Here is a 24,160-nt window from a genome sequence, read left to right on the forward strand (position 1 = left end):
CTTCAACACACCGGTGATTAGATTGGCAACTCTTGACGATGAAGGCAGTGTCCATGGCGTATCTTGTAGTCCTTATGACAGCTAGGAGCGAATCCTAATTTGGATGAGAGGGGAAGCAGACTTATCTAAGGCAATACAAACTGCAAAGTCTAGAGAAGTGATCCTTAACCAGTGGAGAATGGATCAGTTGCCAAGTTGGGAAATACTGGTCGGACAGAAGAACTGCTGCTTCAAAACTTCACCAAATTTTCAACAAAATTTCAAATCACAACCATTTACAGACTATTGTAGTAAGAAAACAACCAATATATGGGGTGTTGTAAGTTATATTTGGGTAAGAGGGACACTGCTCTTGGGTTAGAAAAGTCAACAGCGGCTCTCTGCAAACTTAATCTTGTTGTGCCTCTCCTTGGTGCAACACGTAGGTCATGGAGCTCCCATTATTATGTTATTACTCATACGTTTATATATTCTTATGATTATTTTATCAAGTGTACGTGAGTTGTAAATATAGTTTATGTATATTAGAAGTTAAGTTTTGTGAATACTCAGGAAAAAAAAACAGGCAAGTTCGAGACTGGCTGTAGTGCAACGTCTTTTCCCACGCTAGTGCGAATCAATAGGACTACTGTTGGTGTCAGTTACGTTCTCAAGAACGAAACCATCATCAACCATAAAAGACTACTGGACGAGTTTTAGCACTATTTTCCGTAATTCAAAAGCGACAATCAATGATGGAGTTCAAGAGGGCTTCCTTCATATTTCTAGTTGATAACTTCCCGATGGAACCAAAGACCATCGGAGATCAATTTCTTGACCTGATGCATGACTCCACAGCAAAGACTGAGATCAAATTTAAATCGCAAAATCATTTGATTGACCTTGAATCTGATTTGCGGTGCGTCATTTCAAAAGTGGAACTGAACATTCAAGACTCATCAAGGTAAAACAAATGAAAAAGTAACCTGATTGTGTATATTGTTGCATTTTTATATGGGCCAAATAAATTGAGAAAAAAACATAACAAATCTTTTTAAATGTATTTTATTTCCATGTGGTAACTGTTCGAAAAAAAAAGAAGTTATTCACACAAAAATTAAGAATCGTTTTCATAATAGATTCAATAACATTTTGTGAAAAGGATGAAATTGTAATTTAAATGATTTTTTTTGTTCCAAATATCCACCCTTTGCCCGAATGACAAAGCAGAAACAAAGAGATATATGGGTAGAGTCTGCACGGACACTTTCTTCAGAGATATTGCTCCATTCCTGGATGAGGGGTGGTTTCAGAGTGTCTTTGGTGGTATGGGTGCTTGGTACAACCCTAGGTTGAAGGATAAATCACATAGAAAAATCCATGGGATTCAGATCAGGGATTCTAGGAGGCCATATATTCTTTTCCCAATAGGCCTTGAAATTTGCTTTTCATAAGTCCTGTACGATTTTTGCAGTGAGAGGGTGCCCGTCTTGGCTGAAGATGTAAGAAACATCACAGATGTGTCTTGAATCAAGGAAGGATCTAGTAGACCAATAAAGCCTTGTAGACGTGATGGTTGATCTTCACATCCTCCTCAATGAAAATGAGGGGCATCTTCTTCCCGTCTGACATAATACCTACCTAAACCCTGACACTGGGTGATAATTCAGTGCTCCTGGCGGATCCTGTCAATGCTTTGCCTACAATACAATCATTTTAGGGGTTGTGAATGGTCTCAACGGTGAGCAAATTTGTGCATTCTGTTCTGCCCATGTAATTTGGGCAAAGGGTGTCTACTTCAAACAAAAGTTTGATTGAATTAATTTATGATATAGTTTAATCATTTTGACAAGAGTTTATGCTAATTAATAAATTTCACTATATTTTAAACACGTCTAAAATATCTTCTATGACAGATCATACTTTTTTTGGCATGAAAAACAAGTGAATCTTATTGGTTTTTCATTTCCAATTAAATACTTGGTACACTGAAATTTTTTTCATATTTCCTTCAAAAAGAGTGTTGGGGGACTACTCCGACACTTATTTTAGATTGTCTACTAACTTAAAAACAAACTATTCATTTGAGTTTGTGAGAAATAGTAATATGGAGAAGCTTAAAGAAAAAAATCATAGTCACTCCGTCAATTTGCAAGAGAGGAGGGAATGTCGGCAACGATAAAGCATACATCATTTCTTAATGTTTTACCCTACGAGCATGAGGGAACTAGCCTAGCAAGACCTCAACTTGAACTAAAGGGCCAAGGAGAAATGCCAGCTGGTTAAATCCCTCCAAAGATAAAAAAGGTTGAACTCATACAAAATGATATCGACTGACTGAGATCAATCCCAGGATCGCCATTGTCTTTACGGTTAATAAAATTGAAATGTCTAGGCTCATGCCACCAATGCTATGAGTTTGATTGTCTCCGAAGGGTTTTCCTCAAGCCATTGATTAAAGTGGTTCGCTTAACTACGAGAAATAAATCAGATTGATTCAGGGCATAGTGTTGCTGACTTTGGACCAACACTCCGGTGTTAAAAGGTACGTCTATATGCAAGATGGGTGCCATGCCACACTTCAAAAACCATCTAAGAATTCTTGGAGTGTCGGATGTGTATCGGTCAAGGAGGTTCTGGTTCAAGATGATGTGGCCCCTAAACTCACCGAACCTGAACCCCCTGGACTACCAAGTGTGGCAGTATGTGGAGAGTGTGTCCTGTGTATTTAGTCACCCAAATATCACATCCCTCATGGCATCCACGCTATTGGTAGTGGTTCAACATCCCCGCAACTAACCTTGTGACCGCAGTCCACAGCTTCAGGATCCGCCTAATCAAGTGTATTGCTGCCATTTGATGCACATAGAAAAAAAATAAAAGGGCCAACAATTTTAGCTACATTTGTTGTATAAATTGTAGTTTATTTAAACGGGTATTTTATGACGGAGAAGAACATATTGCTTTTCAAAAAAAGGTCACCCGGTATAATGAAAGGTATATTTTGTAGATATATATTGTATATTTGCATAGTTTAGTTAATATGAATATTCTTTGGAGATGATTCGGATTAGACTTATCAAATTTTCATGTCCCAAATTTAGATATATTTACTTACAGGAAAATTCATTAATATCATATATGCTATTTTCGGTTATTTGCATTTATATATGAAATGTCCTAGTCCCCCCTACGCTCAAGTCACCGTTAAAGTTTTTTTATTTTCATGTTCCTTTAATTGGTTAGATGGAGTTGCACCGATTAAATGTAAGTAAACATTATAGTATTACAATTACTCCATCTAAGCCAGGAATATTTTGGCAAATATAACGTAAACTTTCTTTCTCGAGGAATCTCCTGGGTGCGAATTTACACACATTGAAATGAAGAGAATAACTTCTCCGAAGTGCGCTTTCCATAACCTACGGCGATTCCATGTCATGGTTAAAGTTTAATCTACAGTGAGCAAATGTTAATCCAGAGAGAGAAAAAATCTGATTTGTATACCTGAGGTCATATGGAAAACAGATCTTGATAAAAAAATGTTTTAAAGTTTTGGGGCAACCTAATGCTGATGTACTACATGCCTATTCATCATTGAATATATATCTATTAATTTTTAGTTCCTCTTATTTTAATATTATGCATTTGAAACAATATAATACTTTGTATACCCACATTTTTGCTAAAACATTTTCTTTGCATTAATTATTCAAAAAGTATTGTATATAAATTTATATTAACAACCTTTTTAAAATATGAAAGTTGATATTTTAACAATTTTTGCATGCATTTTTGCAAGATAATTAAGTACATAATTATTATTTTAGTCAAGAAGAACTAAAATTCATTAGGTACTATTTTTTTGGGCATAAATTAATTATTATCGCAATTATTATTATTTCAAACTTTGTAGAGTACATCTAGAGAGTTTTCAATATTTTGTAATGTATTTATCATACAAATGTGCCTTTACATATGTATATTCATATAGAGCTTTTAAATCTTTGAATACTCAATAAATTAATTCATGAAATTTAATAATAACTTCATTCTCCAAACGTAACGTGTTTTATTATCGTGTAATTAATTGCGTCTTTTATTTTTGTAAATACGGCAAAAATCGACACCCAAGTAAATAAACAATTTATTTTTTATAATATATTATTTAAAGTACTCAGAACGGCAGATTAACAGAAATTAATAAATAAATGTTGCATGTAGGTTGAAAAATTCATACTTATAAATAGTGGTTAATCAATTAACTTATAACTTGATGTAAGTTTAAATCTCCATAGATCATAATCATGAAGTATAAAATCCATTTCATCAATTTGGAACTATGGATACATTGGAACTTGTCTAACTGAATCTTTGTTCATAATAGTTGAGTTATACGATATTATTTGCATTCAAAGTCTAAATTGAACTTATATATATATATATATATATATATCATTACCTGCATTGTATCTTGCGATAGAAAAAAAAAAGTCTACAATCTGTTGATAGTTAGCCAATTCTTTGGAGCCATGGAGTTATTTTCTAATATTTATTGGAAGTTGTTAACAGCATTATAAGAGATTATTTGAAATCAAATCATCAACTTTCAGAACGCTAATGAGGGGAAATGAGGCAGAAAAATGGAGGGTTGACAAAAAATAGACAGTTAACTTTTATATTTATAAGAGGGTACATTTAATAAAATTGCCCTCACTTCAGGCTTTCTCTTTCTATCACGAAATATGAGGCCGCCCATTGGATAGTTGAAATTCAATCCTTCCAACTTTTTAATAATAAGAAAATAATTTCGCAAACTGAGCCTATATTATTGGATTTGAGAAGAGAGGGATCTCGACTCAAGCGATCACAATTGCTCGAAGAAGTTTCTTCGTAGGATTAGATAATCATTGGAGTTTGTACTGTATATTTATTTTTATGTATGTTTATTTTAACTTTTTGTTTCCAGAGTTAAAGGAGTTGATGACATTGAAGTACCTCTACATGAACCCTATTACGTTCATCAAGTAATTATACTGTAATGTTTCATGGTAAATATAAAATAGACTTAATAATTTACTTAATGAGATGTGACCTCCTCCGGCTTCATCTCTCAATCCACAAATCGACTCCAAGTCCTCCTCCCCCAGAATAACTCATAAGAGACACACTCACGCCATTCTATACCTAATGAGAACTTCCAATAACTTTCATGATCCTTCTAATTGCTAATTGTCCGAATAGTTAGAAAAAGTCTAGATTCTTTTCCTCCTAATCCAGTAATGTATTCCTCGCTTTGCGAAGAATACATTGCCAGCATTGAATTTCAAGTATCTGCTGTCTCCAATTTCGAGATAGAAAGGGACGACTTGGAGGCAAACTTCGACAATGTACCCTTACTAAGATACTACCGTCTAATTTATTTTCAAAATGACGACTGATATTATAATTTATACATTTGATAGGAATGTAGGTATTGAATTTATTATCCTTACCTAATAAACTATGCAAAATGACATTGTCGTACGTGGTCATCTTTAGGTAGCAAATCTCAATCAAATTATAAAAATGGCAGAAGCTCTTTACTTAGTCAATATATATACTTAGAATAAATTTTTAGTTATTTTCCATTAAATAGTTTTGATGGACATTTTTTAACCTATAAAAGGTAATAGAAAAGTTTATTTATAAAATTTTTCTATGAAACAAAAAAAAGAGCAAAGAGTTAGGAAATTTGATGATCCGTGTTTAATTTTTAAAGGGAAAGATCACAATTTTCTCTGCAGAGTAGCTTTCGAAAAAAAATTCTAATAATGTTTGTTATTGGTTAGAATAATTTATATCATAATCTATATATGTAAAATAATGATTATTTCTGTAGTTTACTCTTTATTGGTAAAATTAATAACTTTTGTCTCCTTTCAAACTTTGAAAAGAATGTGCTGCCAAAAGATAAAATCGTAGAAAAATGAAATTTTGGATAGGTAATTTTCATTCCATATGATAACTTTTCCCTACAACTTGTGGTCGAAGTTCGAAAAAAAAGTTGAAAATCAAACAAATTTTCACTCCCTGAGTCGTCATGCACCACTTACGGAATGAAGTGGAAGTTCTTCTTAACCACAGAACGGCAATTCAAATTTTTTGACTTTTATCCGGAAAAATAAACTGAAGTTCGATTAAATATACAATTAAGAAGCTCTGCGAGACCGGAAGTGTCAATCATGGCCAATATTCGATCGCCCTAGGACTACACGAAGCTGGAAGAACATCGAGATACTTAAATGAAAGTATTGATCGGAATCTGAAAAGATCGATGTCCACATTGGGTGATTAAATAGGAATTTCAACGTTGTTATCGCGTAGAATTGTCTTTGAGGATTTGAAGATGAAGCCGTCAAGTTCTGGTGCAGTCCAAACATCAATGCCAGTACCAAAGCGAAGAGAGTTGAATGTTGTCGAGAATTATTACACGTGTGTACGCCGAGGGCAAAAATTGTTTTCACTGATGAAAAAAAAAAAAAATGGGATTAGAGCTAGAAATTATTTAAAAAAACAATCGGATTTGGTACTGATCCAATATTTTGTCCTTGATCTGGACCGTAGTTTTGAGTTCCAGATACATTCCCCCTTTGTTTTTGACCGAAGGTCTCCATATAAACCAGGATGATTACATATCAAGCATTTTAGAACCTGTGGTGCTTCCATAGTTGACCCTTGTTCGTTTTCCAGCAAGATGGGTCTATCAAAGTCAAAGGTGAAAGTCCGGTCCTATCTAAGTTTGGACACAATACGAAATTCCATCGAAGCAACATGGGACGAACTACCCGAAATAATGATCCGTACAGCATGCAACTCATTTCAACGTCGGTTATCATCAATAGTTTCGAGTAATGGTGGATATATAGAATAAGTCATTTATGAAAATTTGCTATAAATATACTTATATACTTTTATTAAGAATAAGTTTAGATATTCTTATTGATAAAATAATTATTGCGTTAATAATTATGCTTAAAACTTTTGAACAACCCTGTATGTATGTACATTGTACATGCATAGAGACAGATAAAATAAAGAAGAAGCAACGAGTGGGATCTAAAGAAGACAAATTACTTTGTATAAATGTTAAATCAAATTTAATAAGATAGAAAAAAAAAAAAAATGAAAAGACAATTAATCTACATTTTCCTTGACGTATATGTTGAAAAATCTTAGGTATAATGCATGATGACAACACATGCCTAGGTTAACGTTCATATACTAATATAATATCTGTTGACTATGTTGTTCGCTACAATATGAACTTATAAAATAAATCTATTTGTTTATACATAAAATATAAATAAATGCTATTACTTACCTGAAAAACAATAGTTAATACCAACAAAAATCTGCAATGATCCCTTTCTGAAAAAAATACTTTGACAATTCTTTATCAAAATTAAGTATCTTAGTTAAAAACTTAAAGTCTTTTACATATATACTAGCATAGGGTTATCCACTGTAGATTGGGCCAAGGAGGAAGCCGGAAATCACAGTATACCTTTTTCTTAATGTTTAGACCCCTACGGTGCGGGCAAGCATTCTAATAATATGGCGCCTGTATAATATATACGAAGGTCCAGATAGTGGATGAGGATTATTCCTTGCAAATCCAAAAGACAGTCACCATAATCTTTCCGGCCGATTCCTCGATTCAAACAGAAAGAAATTGACCGATCTGGCTGAGATTGGTATGTATTCTTCCTAGAAATACTACCAACTAAACATAACCTCAATACACGCCAATAGTACCATCTCTCAGACTTTTCACGGACTTTTCAAATGAGCCCCGTATATGTATCCAAATATTAAATGTGAATGTTCTGTGTGTGTGTTTGTCCTTCAATCACGGACGAACCAATGAATGGATTTTCCTTAAATTTTTCATGTGAAACGAAATGGTTCTCTTAACCATTTTTTTAGCCTACAAGTCATTTTGGTCTTAAAATAGAATCTTTTAGCACTTCACATCTGAAGGCCAGGGTATATTTTGAATAATATAAAGGTTCTTTTATACTCAGGGAAGCGGCGATGGAAGCTGGTGACCAGTAGACCATATACACAACCTGTGGACGGCGGTTTATCCTTGCATATTAAAAAGGGTTCTTGGTGCTTAGAAATGCAGCGGCGGTGCAGTTTAAACTGTTCCATTTTGTAATTTTTAAGTGATCCCATTTTGAAATATTAAAATTCTCAACTCATTTTGAATGGATCGCTTTATTGTTTCGATCCTTGTATCTCATTCCCAGGGAAGGATTCCACTCTTCTCCTTTATGAGGTCTGGTAGTTTTCTTTGGAGGAATTCTCCTCCCTTCATCCCTCGTGGAATTTGGAATCCGAATTTGAACATCTCCTGAGATGAATGATGAAGTTAGAAGTGTCTTCCTTCGACCACAAAATAAATATGATTAAATGTATTTTTCAACTTTTTATATATGTGTAAATTATCTTTAAAAAATATATATTTTAAAGAATTCTTCGTTTCTTAACTAATTTTTTTGATTTTAAACGGATTAGAAGTAAGGGATACTTTTTTAATCTATTGCTCATAGTGCGCATTATCTATGTAATGATTGATGATTTATTATTAAATATTTTAAATTCATTTGATCCTATCTATATATCAAACCAAATTAATAAAAGAATAGAATTTTAGTATTCACGAGACATAAGTTTCCCTCGTTCCCCACCACGCTAGGATGTCCTCATAGAAGTGATTTTCTTCGAAATTGGAATTGAGAAATGTAACAAGTGCATAAAATGTTGATAAAAATTGTTCGTCATCTATAATTCGTAACTCCTTGATCAATAAATAATTTTTCAAATTTTGATTGAATCCGTTTCAATGTTATAGCAACAATTGAAATCATGTAAAGACAGTGAGTGTATTTCAAAGACATTGTTGTTTAATATAGCATATACCTTTTTGGGGTAGCATTCAAACTCATATACAAGCTTGTAGCTACGACTATACCAAATTTTAAGAGGTCAGGAAGATTAGGAGAGTGTCTATGATGATATTGCATTATACTATCTGAAGTCCATTCATCTCAACTATCTTCCTTTGATTGTAAGGATACTAGGAAGTATTATTAAGTACTAACACAATAGTTGAATCGACGTAACAGTTTCATGGTCAAGGATTTTCTTTAGGGATGTACCGATAATAAAATTTAAACTAATGCATATTCAGATTCCAATACTATATTTATGGACGATTACTATTTTATATTATGTATACAGGAATTATTTTAACAAATAAGAAAATTATTTACTTTTATTATTGCTTAACTTTCTACTAATTAGGGTTAGACAAGAAAATACATTAATATATCCCTTTTTGATTTAAAACTGAAGGCCCTATCTAAATCCTTGAGTTAAAAAAAACCAAACAATTATTGTGTTTTGGGTTGCTACATCTGTCGTACTTGAAAACGTACTTCTGATACGTCCAATTTCTTTTGAGGCCCCCTCCAAAATATAGATTCATTCTATATGAGTTTAAAAATAACATAATTATTATATCAAACCCAAACTACACACCCAGTACACACCATTTGAAGTTTGGCCATTTTTCCTATTTATTTAAGCCTATTTATATAATATATATCCGGTAGACAATAAAATTATTAATTTAAAATAACATTTTAAGAGAACTAAAATCTTCTGAAGGGATATTAGTATTTGAAGTAATACTACTAAAAAAACTTAGAAATAAGTATTAGACTATACTGTAATGACAAAAGTTAATAATTTCTTATCGCTGGATATTTTTTATTTTGTATTTTATTCTTGTTAACAAAAAAATAACAATCAAATGTCCAAAAAAATGGCCCGTCATGGACGCGTACTGGTTTGAAAATTTATAAAATGTCGAAAAATAGGAAGTTTTGATGTTATTTTATTAAAATTATCAATTTCAATCCAGTTAGAGGAGTTTTTATTTATTAAAACTTATAGATTAAACATATATTTTGCTACAATATTTTTGCAATCTTCCTCTAACTTGCCTCAAAGGAGGATTATTTCAGTTCTAAACAGTCTGCTAATAAATAAATATTATCTTTTGGTACAGCGTATAACACGCATTTATTTTGAAGTTTCACTTCGTTTTTACTACTCAAATCTCGTTTTTGATAGCCAGTGTCAAGGATATGATTATCATATATACTTTTGTTCATTTATACAAAGACACCATATTTTATCAATTTATTATTAAACTTTTAAAAATACATCCTTTTATTTATTATTCCTTAATTTCTAAGGTTGATTTTTTTATTTAAGTATATTTTTACATTCTATAAGTTGGATAGTTTTAATCGATCAGGAATGTTTAAGTTCATCGTTTTTTTCGACAAAATCAATCAATTGACTTTGAGGAATGACTACAGTGATAAATCAGATCTCAGAGGCTTTGTTCCAATCTTTCATATTAATAATTGAAGTATAATCCCGATTGAGGTGAGATCTATAGTATGTCCGTTCACCTCTCAAATCACTCCCATCTCTTATTATTGATATCCCGAATTGTCTACCCTTTTCCTTAAGAGCTTGATAGTAGAACATGTTCAGCCGGCAACTAATAGATAAAGTTTTGGTCCAGAAACTTGTTTGAATACTGTGTGAACTTCATACAAATAAATTAGCACTATGTCACATAATAATGAGTTTGATTGTCCTAAAAATTGAACTTATTCGTTTTCAGGTGTCCTAGATTATATGAAAAATATGTATCAACTTTATTATGTGCTTTCAGTGCGGTCGAGCAAATCGTGTACAAATATATACATGACTGATATGAATGTTTTATGCAAGAACCGTTAGGAGTAGACGCTTGAAATTTTTTATTCAATTAAGTAAATAATGTTTAAAAAAATCTGAAGGAGAGGGCAGCCACATTGACCGAAGCCAAAAATCGTCCAAATTCATATCACACCACCTATAATTATTATTTTTTTTTTTTTTTTTTGGGGAGGGGGTATGGGGGGGGAGTTTTAGCAACCTTATGGGCTGGTGCTGAATCTTGTTACCAAACATAACCTCCCTGAGCTTAGGTTTGGTCGAGCCAAAGCTTTACGACCTCGTTCATCACCTTCAAATACTCCTCTATGTTGATTTTTAGACCCTTTGGGAACCATTAAGGAGGCATTGCCTTGCTATCAGACACCCGACATCATGACAATGGCTGGGTCTTTATCCTATTGATAGTTGGAACCTCTTTGGGACTTGTTGCCAAATAACAGTCAATTCTGCATTTTTGGCTAGGTCAACAGGCTAAAACTTTTCATCACTGAAAATGCGCACAACGTTAGAATTTTTCTTTATCCAATTCAGAACTTTTTTTTCCTTTGGTCACTGTCATTGCCATAATGGCTTTGGTAATGAGCTGCCGATGCCTTCCCTTGTAGCATTTGAACCCTAGACCCCTTATTGCATTAATTGTAGCTGTCTTTAACAACCCTGTGGCCTTTCCCAGGTTGGCAATTCATATTTCGATGTTCTCATGGATTCCGTCCTTGATTTTGGCCAACTTAGGTTCTGCCCGCTTCCTATTGTGTTCACCATAATCTTTTTTCCTCTGAAGGTCATTTCTGGTCTTGACCATAGCCTTGACTTTATAAATAAAATTATGGAGCACTTTTCTTTGTTTATGATCTTTGAGATTGACAAATTGGTTCCTAGAAGGGCTGCAACTCTTTCACTCTTTGCCTCACTATCTCTAGACTGAAGCTAGATATCAATAAAGTTATAAAAAGTCAAAATGAAGTTTTTTCCTTTTGTTAAAAGTTGAAATCAAACCAGACCAAACTTATTTTTGTAAAATAATAAAAATATGGCTCAAGAATTCAAAACTTGATTTTTTGACTATTTGAACTTAAATGGAGCTAGGAGCCATTCGACAAATTAGACAAGAGCAGGGGCAATGTCTAATGTTTTAATATTTATTAATCGTTTTGTACGATTGTAGTCCAAAAATATAAATTTGTAAAATAAGTTGTCTTATTTGACATAAATGAACAACGAAAGTGTATTTAGTACTAATAAATTTCACATTTGGAATAAAAAAATGAGATTTTTTTCGACATTTTACAGATTTTCAAATGAAAACGCGTCCATGAAGGACCATTTTTTGGACGTTTGATGGTTATTTTCTTGTTTAGAGGAATAAAACCCAAATTACTAACTTCCTAACTTTTGTCATTTCGGTAAAGTCTAATAAGTATTCATGGGGAACCTCTTTGTGGTTTCTCATAAGAAGGAAAAGATCACTTGATTATGCTCCTAAGGGTGATGTATCTCGGTTAGAGAGAACGCAAAATAGAGACCTTTAAGTTTTATACACCCATCTATGTCAGCTCGGAGATATTTGTCTATTGTACCACCTGAAGTAAATAAAACACCTATTTTTTCAGTTATTTTAAATTATTATTTGTTTAACGTGCCACTGGAAATTGGCAATTTCTTTATCTAGCATTCATTTTTTTTTAAATTTCAAATCCCATGCTAGCATAATTTCGGGTATTCTCCTACTTTTCTTAGGCAGCTTTCCATAGTTCTTAAAAGACCCTTAAGATCTTTTATCAATTAAATCTGTTGATCTGGCCTATACTTGAGATGATAATGAATAACTCAGTTGCTAAGCTTCTCTTCTGTAATGTGATGAAGGCTACACTCTGTTCTGCTCCCAATCTATTTATGGGTGATTTTTCTAACATTTGGAGAATCATATGATTGACAGATTGCTAAGTAGACTCATCATATTCACGAAATGTCCCCTTCCTGCTTTTAAAATCCTTTGACTAATTCAGGAAATTGAATTAAAAATTTCGGATTTCAGTGTATTCGTCCAATTATATTGAAGACTATTTGTTCAATTTTATTAGTTCTAAAGTGACTTGTTTGATGGAATTGGTGACATCTTTGGCCTACTCAGAAACATTTTTTTCTAATTTGGGAATGGCATTTGGGAGAATATAACAAGTTTTCTTGAATACAAGCTACAAAGTTCACCAGCAGCAATACAATTAAATGAACAACACATCTTATCACTTTTATCATGAATACCTTTTTTAGGGTTTGTTATTTGAATGAAATATTTTTTACTAACTTTTTTTTTCTTTTGTTTCGCCTTCAGATAGGTTGATTTCATGTTTCCTCTTCACATGTTCACATTGTCTATTTTTTTTTAGCCTTTAGGCATTAAAATTTTGACGCAATAATTGCCTTTACATTGCCATGTTTTTCTATTTGGGGCAAAATGATCCAAACTTTGCTAGAATGAGTATTGGGCACATCCACAAGGTCATACATGTTGTTTATAACTGAGCACCAATGGGAAACATTAGATTAAACTGGTTAAGCTTGCATCTAACCAATATCGCATTAGATTATAGTCATCTGCTATAAGCTTATTAGTTATTACAGATTCAGGATAACAACAATACTATAGATAAAAACTGGGTCGATAAATTTCCCGGGAATTGAAAAAAAAAAAAAATCCCAGGAATTAATAACAGAAGTGGAAAATATTAATTTTTTTTGGAGGGAATGAGTAGTATTTTCTAGGAAGAGAGAAAAAAAGTTACTTAATTGATTTAACGTGGAATTCCCTTTCTATTAATTAATTTATTTATTTTAGTAATGATGTTTTTAATTTGATAGATGTTTGTTAATAAAGATAGCAAACTCTTTTTACATTTTGCAATGTACAATAATAATTTATGTTGCAATTTATCAAGATTTCAAATTCACTCTCTACAACTTGTTCATAACTACAAACTGTCAACCGCAAATAAAAAACAAATAAATTTATCTTTAAATAGGAATTAAAGGTCAATTTCAGAATTCTATTTTTGACATTTTGTACCATAAATTGCTTCAAAGAATAATATCATTCTTCAAAATAAAGAGAGAAAATTATATATATATTATTTGTATTTTGATTTGTCCTTAGGTTTGACAGTATTTATTAAAAGTAATTCAGTAGTTTGGTACATCTTAAAACAGTTTTAAGAATAAATTATCGGAAAAAATATCAATTGGAACTTGGTCGTAGCCTCCATTAGTGAACATCCTTTTTATAACGCAGTTAGTGAGCTTGGTAAATAAGAAATTTAAAAAATATATTTAAGTAGATAAAACAAAGTTAAACGATTATATTAATTAAATTTTGTATTATTTTTTTAACTATTCCATCCATTTTGCACGCGTAAATGTCAATTAAAATGCTAAAATAATTGAGAGAATATAAGACATAAAAAAAGTAAATTCTTATTCTAACAACATAAGTTTGGGGTTTCAACGAAATAGAGTTTAAAATTCTTATAATAAAGACAATAAATTGTTATTTTTGGAAGATTTTTATTTTTTGAAATAATCATTAATTTACACAATTTTAGGAATCGAATTATTACGCATCACTTATTGTTGGGTCATGTAAATACATTTTATAAAATAATAGCTACAATAATACCAAAGAAATCAAAAGGAAAAACAAAAGAATGCCTTTGAAGCAAAAAGGTTAATTAAATTCATTAAAGCTCGATTAAAAATGGCTAAATATACGAATAAATCCTACACAAGGTCATTATGTAGTTAGATTTGATAATTAGGAGAATTCAGAGATGTAGATTCTAAGGAATAAAAGTATTTTCAACGGAGAGTTAAAATGTTATAAGTATAATAGGTGTTACAGAGTTAAGGACAAAGGCATTCCAAATATGACAGCACAATGTCTTAATGAAGGTGCAGAAATAAATCATATGATATAAATATATATATATACCAATAAGAATAGTTATAATTAAAATGAAATCAAGTTTAATTTATTTCTTTTAAATGTATCATTAAAGACACATAATTAATCGAACTTAATAGTTTCACATTTACAAATATTGTTCCGAATTTCTCATTTTACATCTGTATGCATAAATTTATACATACATGTGTAGTAGGGGAGTTCGTTTTTCTCGAGTATCAAACACATGCACAAATTTAAAATATAGTTGTATATGTAATTAAAGATGTACAAATAGGGATGAAAATGCTGTGTGTTTTGTAGCTCTCACGTTTTTTTTTTTTAAATTGTATCTGAGTAGTAAATTTTCTTTCCTACTTTATTCAATTATATTCAGAACCTGATTGAAAATTCGTGTGTGCTCATAAATGAGGGAGAGTAATCCTGAGGACTAGTTGCAGAGTTATACTTGTAAGTCCTTGTTCAACTCAGAGTAGAATAAAGGATCGACATTGCTGTAATTATTGACAATTTCTTGTTTATTTCCTCCTACCCTTTTCCCTTGTAACAACTGATCTAATGAAACGTCGTAATAACAGCTAAGGTGCTCTCCTCCAAAAAAAAATTTCTAAATTTGTAAGAATTAGCAAGTTAATTTTCGGGTTCTTTATCTTTTATATACCCGAAATACAAACAATTTTATGAAACATATCCAAGAAAGCGGGATTAGATTTTTCTAGTTTGAAATCTTATTGTTGGAATAAGTTTAAAGGTAGGATTATACAATCATAGTAGTTTTTATTGTATATTTCTATACCTAACAACTATACAATAGTAATAGATAAACAATAATTAAAAAATAAACACAGCTATGATTAATAATGTAATTTAAATTAAGTTTCTTATTTAAAAGATATGAACAAATCAAATTTTATCATATTGACGCTTAGTTTACAGTATATAATTATGCCCCGTGTTCAAACTTAATTATTTGTTTGTTACCTATATGATGTAATTATATAATTAAGTATAACTAAATTGTGTTATAATTTTATCGATCACAAGTTTTTACGTGGGATTAGACCATTTTTAGAATTTGTATTTTCTAATGTATGTACATAGAAGTTTTTAAATCTTTTCCATCATCAATCGAATGTGCCGATCCAGTTAAAACCTCATGTAAAATAATAATTGCCGAGCACATTTAGAATGATAAATTTTCCATTATCTTGATCATTTGGAATTTGTATTTCAAAGGATGAAGGTCTCGGAATTGGCAAAGAATATTGTTTGCAACGAGGATACTGTCATCGAATGTCTCCAAAATCATGGATTGTTGAGAAGAAATAGGGATTGCTTGGAATGCCAGAGGTCATGAAGGAAAGAATCACAAAACAGCAATCAAATTTTCCGTTGTACGGGAAGTAGGTGCCGTAAGAGATTTTTGATTCGGAAGGGTATTTTCTTTGACAAGAGCCATTTAAGCCTCTGTAAATTAGTAGAGCTTACTTGCTGGTGGGCTTCCAAAACCCTTGTATCCGAAACAGTGAGACAAAATAGCACTTCTTTTAAAACAGTTATTGACTGGTATAATTTTCATAGAGACATTTGTTCTCAATATTTTCTCAATAATCTTGTTAAAATTGGGGGCCCTGGTATGATTGTCGAAATAGATTAATCTAAATTTGGGAAGACTAAATACCTCAGAGGGAGGTATCAGGAAGGTAGTTGGATCGGTGGAGGTGCCGATAAGGACAGTGGGAATACTTCCTAGGTGAAGTTACCTAGTTACCACTCATTGCTGAGCATATTATACCCGGAACAACTATCATTTCTGACGATTGGTCAGCCTATTGCAACTTTGGGAATGAATTAGATATGGCACACTTTACTTTAGTACATAAGTATAACTTTGTTGATCCATTAAGTGTAGGTCATACTCAGATAATAGAGTCTTTGTGGAGTCATCTCAAGGGTATGCTCAGACGATTAAGAGTAATGAACCCCTCTGGAGAGCTTTTCCAGACATATCTCAACGAGTTTATGTGGAGGAAGCGTCTCAAAGATATTAGTCATTTTATAGAATTCTTGACGACATTATGAGCCAATATCCAATATGAGGTTCTTTCATATTTTTCGGTTATTTTTTTAAAGTTCATTTATGCTCCACCTTTTTTTTTGTTTCATGACTTAGTGGATTTGATGGCATATATGTATGTTCATCACAATGATACTCATTACTTTAATCCAAGAAGGGGAAGAAGTATATCTGCAAATATTATTCCCCAATTGGACTTGCTTCTACAGCTTTGGATCTTTCGGATGTATTGCGAATTAAACGAATTGGAAATTTGGAATGCTTTAGATATGATTTTATCTGTTGTTTTCTATAAATTTTAGTGTTATTTGTTCATTTTTTTATATTCTTGTGATTGGGTTATTTTGTTACACGTTGATTCATTTGTGTTTAATTTTTTGTAACCCCGATATTTTTTGTTTACTGTTCAGTTTGTTAGCTATTAAATGCTTATATATTTATTAATACACTCTGTTTTCAATTTATTAATTTATTCTAAGTTTGTTAAATTTAATAATATGCTCAATACTTTTAATTTATTATAGTATAAATTATTTTCTTTATTTATGTATGCCCTTCCACACAATGATACCTTCTATCTGTTTCCGTGACCCTTCGAAGTGCTAATTAACCGAACAACTCAGAAAAGTCAAGATCCTTCCGCTTCACTTCGAAGCCTCTCTTCCTCAGCCAATAATCTTATTCTTTCTCTTCGCGTCCCTACGCTTGACGCACCAAAGTTATTTACCTATTATTGAAAGGTTGCGGGAATTGAATTTTCAACTATCCTCTGTGGCTGTCTCCAATTTCAAGATAGAAAGAGAAAGTATGGCGTCTGGGCAAACTTATACAGTATACCCAAGAACTCTTTTTTTATTTAAACGACCATCTTGCTAACATTATTAAACTGGCATCAAATTGATGAATCCGTACTTTATAACTCAAATATTTTTTATTCAAATAAATTTGATATCTTGTCACTGAAAAACTACTAATCAATAAATATTTATTTTTGATTTTTTTCTAAAATATTGTATCCTTACAATATGAGTCTGTTGGCAACAAAACTGTTCTATCTTGACGAGGTTGCTAGACACAATCTAATTTTTAAGTGGAATCCAGGACGACCAAGAGTTAGAGGAGGAACGTGGAGGAATAGAACAAGGATTATTTATAGTAAAAGTTACATCGACAGTACTTTGTGATATCTATAAAATATACACATATACGTATTAAAAATAACAATAAAATTTAAGAAAAAGGGGGGAGGGTAGGAGATCCATCAGATCTAGGAACTTAAATACACTACATCATATAATCATTTGTGAAATATAATATCGGATCAGAATTTTTTTTTGAATGGTTTTTGGATGGAAAAATATTTTTATTTTAACCCTTGTTTTATAGATTTTTTTACAATTGTCCCCTAATAGTGCTCGAAATGTTGATTATTTGGAATTATCCTTGTTATTTTACGAAGAACAGTTCACCGACGTAATTGACTAGCTATATCATAATTAAGCACCCTTTCTCATTCTGTTTTTAGAGAAAGGCTGAGTTACACATACCTTAAGGATCACGTCGGAAATAGTAATATCTTAAACTGTGGGACACTTTATTAGCGATTTTTTTTGGAAACTAAGCATCCGTTTCAATTTATATAACGAGTGAGTATGTATATATTTACTTGCAAGTTTCCTTGTTAAAATCAAATTCAAAAATGCAAATTATTCTCATCTTCGAGTAGTGCTGGGTCGACTTGAGTTGAATCGATAAATTAGAAAACAGGAAAAAAAAAATTAAAAAAACTACACATGACCACTACCCATTGACTTATATGATATACTTTCAGTGATTATAATCTTCCTATTTTTCATGTACTATTGAAGCATTATATATATATAGATATACATATATTTGCTTTATGAGTTGATAATTTTTATTAATAGTGAGATCGTGCACTTAGTTACAAGACTATATGTACCTTTTTTTGTCTCTTCAGAGATTAGAAAAGCAGATTAGAAGTTTAAATTGATTGCAAATCCCTTAGTGAAAACAGTGCACAAAACTCAATTTGATGAGCTTCACTGATAAATTCAAGCTGACTCAATAATATATGAAGTTGAGTATTTTTGTAAAGTTTGAAAATTGACTTACCCTTTGAGTTTAGCCAAACCGAGTCAATAATTGTTTGAGTCGAAACAGCAACTAATCATTCACATCTATGGAATATAATATTATGCTAATGTAATTTTATATCATTTTTGTATAAAAATAAGTATCCCATTAAAACATTTCAGTAAAAGTTAATTAAAAAGAAACAAAAAAATGAATAAAATCACTGGGTATTAAAATACCGAGATGTGGTTTATTCAGTATATTGACAATGAGGAAAGTCATCCATCTGGTAGGATTTTTGAAACATTAACTTTAAATGTTTACCATCGTTATAAAACCAAAATTTAACTTTTTTTATTTATGAAACTTGTTTTATTTACTTAAAAAAAAATGAGTTTATGTCGTCGCACTTTAGAAAAGACACTCTAAATAGGAATAAATAAAAAGATCCGTGGTTACTATCTTTGAGGAAATTACATGATTTATCTAATTAGTAATGTAGTCAAAGCTATCTTCAACAAATGGATTCCAAAAATCTTCTTTAGAGAATGGTGCTTTCAAGCCTCTTCTGAAACAATTCATACTATCGCACCGATCAAATACACTATCCATCATTCTTATAAACTTTACAGTGGCTTCAAATTCTTTGAATTGTGGCAAATTCAGATCCTTATTCAGAACCTCAATTGCATTTGCTACTGATGAGCTCAAAATTTGTGTGGCATATAAACTTTCATTTTTATTCTCTGTAAGTCTGAAAGTTGATGAGTTTGATCAGTCTGTTTACACATAAAATCCCTTCTTCATATTGTAATTTTTCTATTTCATAAATGAATCTCCGTTCAATTTATCACTATTATTGTCATAAATGATATTATAAACAGCAATACTGTTCCTAACTAATTTAATCATATGAGCACAATCCAGGAGGACATCTAGATTATTTTATCCGGAGTTGGTAGATTAGGGAACCATGCTTGTAAATTAACTGTATCTTATACTGAAATAATTGAGAACTGTGAAGAAGGCTCATCACATGTCAAAGGCGCGACTATTATTCAACATCATGAAGTTTTTATACACAAAATGTCCAAGTTAACCTTTTATTCTCCAGATAATCTATTTATGAAAAAATAGCCTATTGGTAGATTGAATCTGCTGTTTATGCTGGTTACCATGAAAACAAGGGCATTTTGAGCAACTGAGTCTGAAGGTTAGTCCGAATATGTACATGTACCAAGGTCCACATATTCATGATATCTAGTAACATCATACAGTGTGTGCTGTTTATTGCCATTTAATTCAACATAAGAGTACAAATGCTTTTTTCTTCTGAGGCTTCTTGAGACATAGCTTTAAGGTATTTGAAAAATTCCTCAGTGAATCCAGGGGTGCCATCAATGGTTGAACACCAATTTCTTAAAGTAATTGGAGATAGAAACGCAAAATTAGAGGTTTTTTTTTTACATATTCATAGGCTTTATTGCCATAGAAAGCAAGAATTGTGGCGAATTTTCGTATTTCTAGAGAAAAAGTTTCTATACCATGTTGATTGGGAAATTGAGTTGTTTTACTACAATGGAAAAGTAAATTTGGAATTCCAGTTCCATTAAATTAATATAGAATTTCACTCTGCTCCTTGTTTGACATACGTCTGCTTACTTAAGTAATCAATTACTTCCTAAACTACGAAAATAAATAATTTTTTAAGGCGAGGTAACTCAGTTATGAGAGTTCTGTAACAATGATCTCAAAGTAACTTTGACATATAATCGCTGATTTAGAGTTTAAATTTGGGTCTCCCGGTCTTTCGGATCCACTCTCTAAATCAAATAATGAGAGAATAATTTTTGTAGTAAAGATGTCAGATTAATAATTTATTAATGTAAGTTAATAAAAATAATTAATGACGAACTTATCTTTTCAGGGACTAATTCTTAGGGGAATCTGTAAAAATTGAAATTTTCACCAATTTTTTTTATCATCAGATTTATATTTGCAGTTAAACTGGGAGCAACAAGGCACTTTGATCTTTTTGATGAAGATATATTCATAAAAAATATTAAATGCCTTAACAACTAATAAGTAATAATAACTATGATAATCACAAGAGTGATGTTGATATATGTAATAAATTTACATATTTAAACATATGTAATCAGTTGTTGACCTGGATTTCAGCTGTTTAACGATTGACAAAAGAAGGCTGAAAATTCATCACAACTGCCCGTATTGTTCTTCTAGTACTTTATACATATTCTTTGGTCTAAACATTAAGAAGAAATAACATAGACCACTGTCAATGTTATTCTTTCCTTGACCCGAGCAATGCCAAGTAATCCTTTGCTAGTCTCACATATAATCTTAAAACGAGGTTTTGTCTAAATACTATGTAATTTTTGAATCTTTACTTGCATATGTACACGGTGCAGGTTATAAAGTTACTGTACATTTCTAATCATACATTATCTTTTGGACAAACATATATATATATCTTTGTACCAATCAAAGGATTTTCTATAGAGCTTTCCATAAAAGCATGTCACACTTCAGTACTTGTAAAGATGTCAAAGCAAAACATCAAACACAAATAGTGCTTTAGTTACTCCACCTGCATGTTGATTTTAAGACGAAAAAAAGAGGTCGTCGGTGTCTCTGAAAGCTCGATTTTTCGGATTCAACAGGATTGTTGGGCTGAAAATGGGAGGATGGGACTTTTAAACGTGCTCTTAGGGGAAACCGTGCTCATTTCAGGGATGGATAGGATGTAATTATTGCCAAATGGTGGATTTTGATCCAACTGTTTCCAGACGGATTATGTTCCGATAACTTGGTGTCAATGAGAAGAAAACTAATCTAAAGGGAATTATGCACTGCCGTCAAGATAGAACCCCCTGTGGCACCTCCAATGCCACCCAAAGAAAGGGTTGATTGTTTAAGGGGGAAAAACCCAGATTCTGGGATAAGGATAAACTACCTCCATCATTATAAGAATTAAATCCCCTTGAGTATTATTTTTGGGAGTGTTGTCGAGGAGAGGGATTTTGCGACACTTCATCAAATGTTGAAGCCCTGAAAGCCTCCATTTCAAAGTAATGGGACTTAATTGATCCGAAAGAAATATTCTGTGCTTGTTATAGCTTCCGGTCTCGTTTGGAGAAATGGGTACCAGCAGAACGCCAAAAATATAATTATGAACTATTTATGTATATATCTAAAAAAAAATATTTATAATTTTTTTATAATTACTCTTAATTAATTACAGCACTCCAAAATTTAATTTAATTTCACTGTCAATTTATGAGCCGCTCTATGTAAATGCTCAAAAACATCTTTTAATCGAAAAACTTACATATTGAAATCACTATGTACTGTTGGCATAATGGCTAACAATATGTGTTTAATAGCCATTTTTTTATTTTTATTACCAAGATTAAATAAAAAATCTAGAATAAAACAAAGTTCAAAATATATACAGTAATTTGTCTTCTTATCTAATTTTGTAGAAACATTTTGTTTCTTTCCTTTACACCTGAGATATATCATCATTTGAGTACAGCAGCACTGATTGTTTTGATATATTATATTATGATCCCAATGGATTGACCTCTTTAAATGTTAAAATGTTTGCATATGCACTTGTACATACGTAACCTACACCTATTTATTGAAAAATTTTCTATATTCAATATCGTTTTTTTTTCATTCGTCCTTTCGACTCTTTGGTCTTAGAACCAATATTAATAAAAGTAAATTAATATTCATCCTATTTAAATAATAGCTATAGTAAAAGAAAACAATAGATACTAAGATTATCATTTATATTTGTAGGGTTTGCATTGTTCCTTTATTTAATTGTATAATATTTGCATAAAATGGAAACAAAATATTTGGTTGAAGAAATAAGCGAGTCATTCATAATGCAGTGCCTAATTTTTAACTATATGTATTTTTATCTGAAATTATTTTTAATTTATTACTAATTAACAACCTTGGAGATTTAACAGGAAATAAGAGTCGTTCATGCTTACCGAAAAAATATTATGTCTTCATTTCTTCGCTACTTTTTTGTTGTTCTCCAATGCTCAATGCTTTAATCAAGGGCCAAAGCTAAACCAGAAGGTGTAATTTTGTTCACGTTATTCATTTTTGGGCTCATTTAATTAACTATACAAATAATTTTTCCCTGCAAGGGTAACGGAGGGAACATTTAAACTACGCAATTGCCATTAACTCAAAAAATTGGACAAAAATTCATCACATTGTGACCGTTTTGTAAGCAAAAATATGAGCCAATGAGCGGGCAAAAATTAACAAAGGACTTGAAATTTGATCAGTGTCATCGGGTTCAAGCCTAGTAATTACAGGGGAATCCTCCAGATTTTCTTTAGGCACATATTAAAATATGTGCCCAAACGTTATCATTTTTTTAGGTCAATATTTTGATATTTTTATATATAATGTTGTTTTAAAAAATCATATATACTTAAGAATAGATGTTGTTTGAGTTTCTTATAGTATAAAAGAACAGCTCACCTAATTTGTAAAATAATTCTTTTTTTTTCTTGTAAATGATATATTAGAAAGATACAAATATTAATGAGAATAGAATCTTTACATACCTAAGATGTGGAACTGCAATATAACCGATATAAAAATATTATAACTCGTCACTAAATTGTCAATTAATCTTTATTAATTAAATAATTATTTGAGCTTCAAAAATTTATGGCGAAGCAAGTCAATCACATTTAATAGTATAATTTATGAGTACAAGACAATTACATAAATTATGGGTTTATTTTTAATTAAGGCGAGTTGACCATATCATCAATTGTAATAAAAAAAAATCAAAAGAATACATCTAGTATCTAATTGTTAATACCAGTTAACAAAATTGTACTATTTTATTTATTTATTTGATTCTAAAAGTATTTAATGCGTTAAATTAATAAGTTTGATATAATGTTTATGTAAGAAGAAAGACAGTAAATGTAAATATGAAATTTTTTGCAAAATGTAATATTAATTATATTTGATTTGAGAATTCTTTAAAAAGATATGAAAAATTTCTCATCTTTTTACGAATAAAAAATATTTTAATTTTTTTCATTTGTTTAAGAGAAAAAACTCTGAAAAGGAATTATTTCTGGAAAGTTAAAATAAAGATTCTTCTAAAAAATTTCTCCAACTAAAATGTATTA

Source organism: Lepeophtheirus salmonis, chromosome 4 (assembly GCF_016086655.4).
Source record: "Lepeophtheirus salmonis chromosome 4, UVic_Lsal_1.4, whole genome shotgun sequence".
NCBI classification, from domain to species: Eukaryota; Metazoa; Arthropoda; class Copepoda; order Siphonostomatoida; family Caligidae; genus Lepeophtheirus; species Lepeophtheirus salmonis.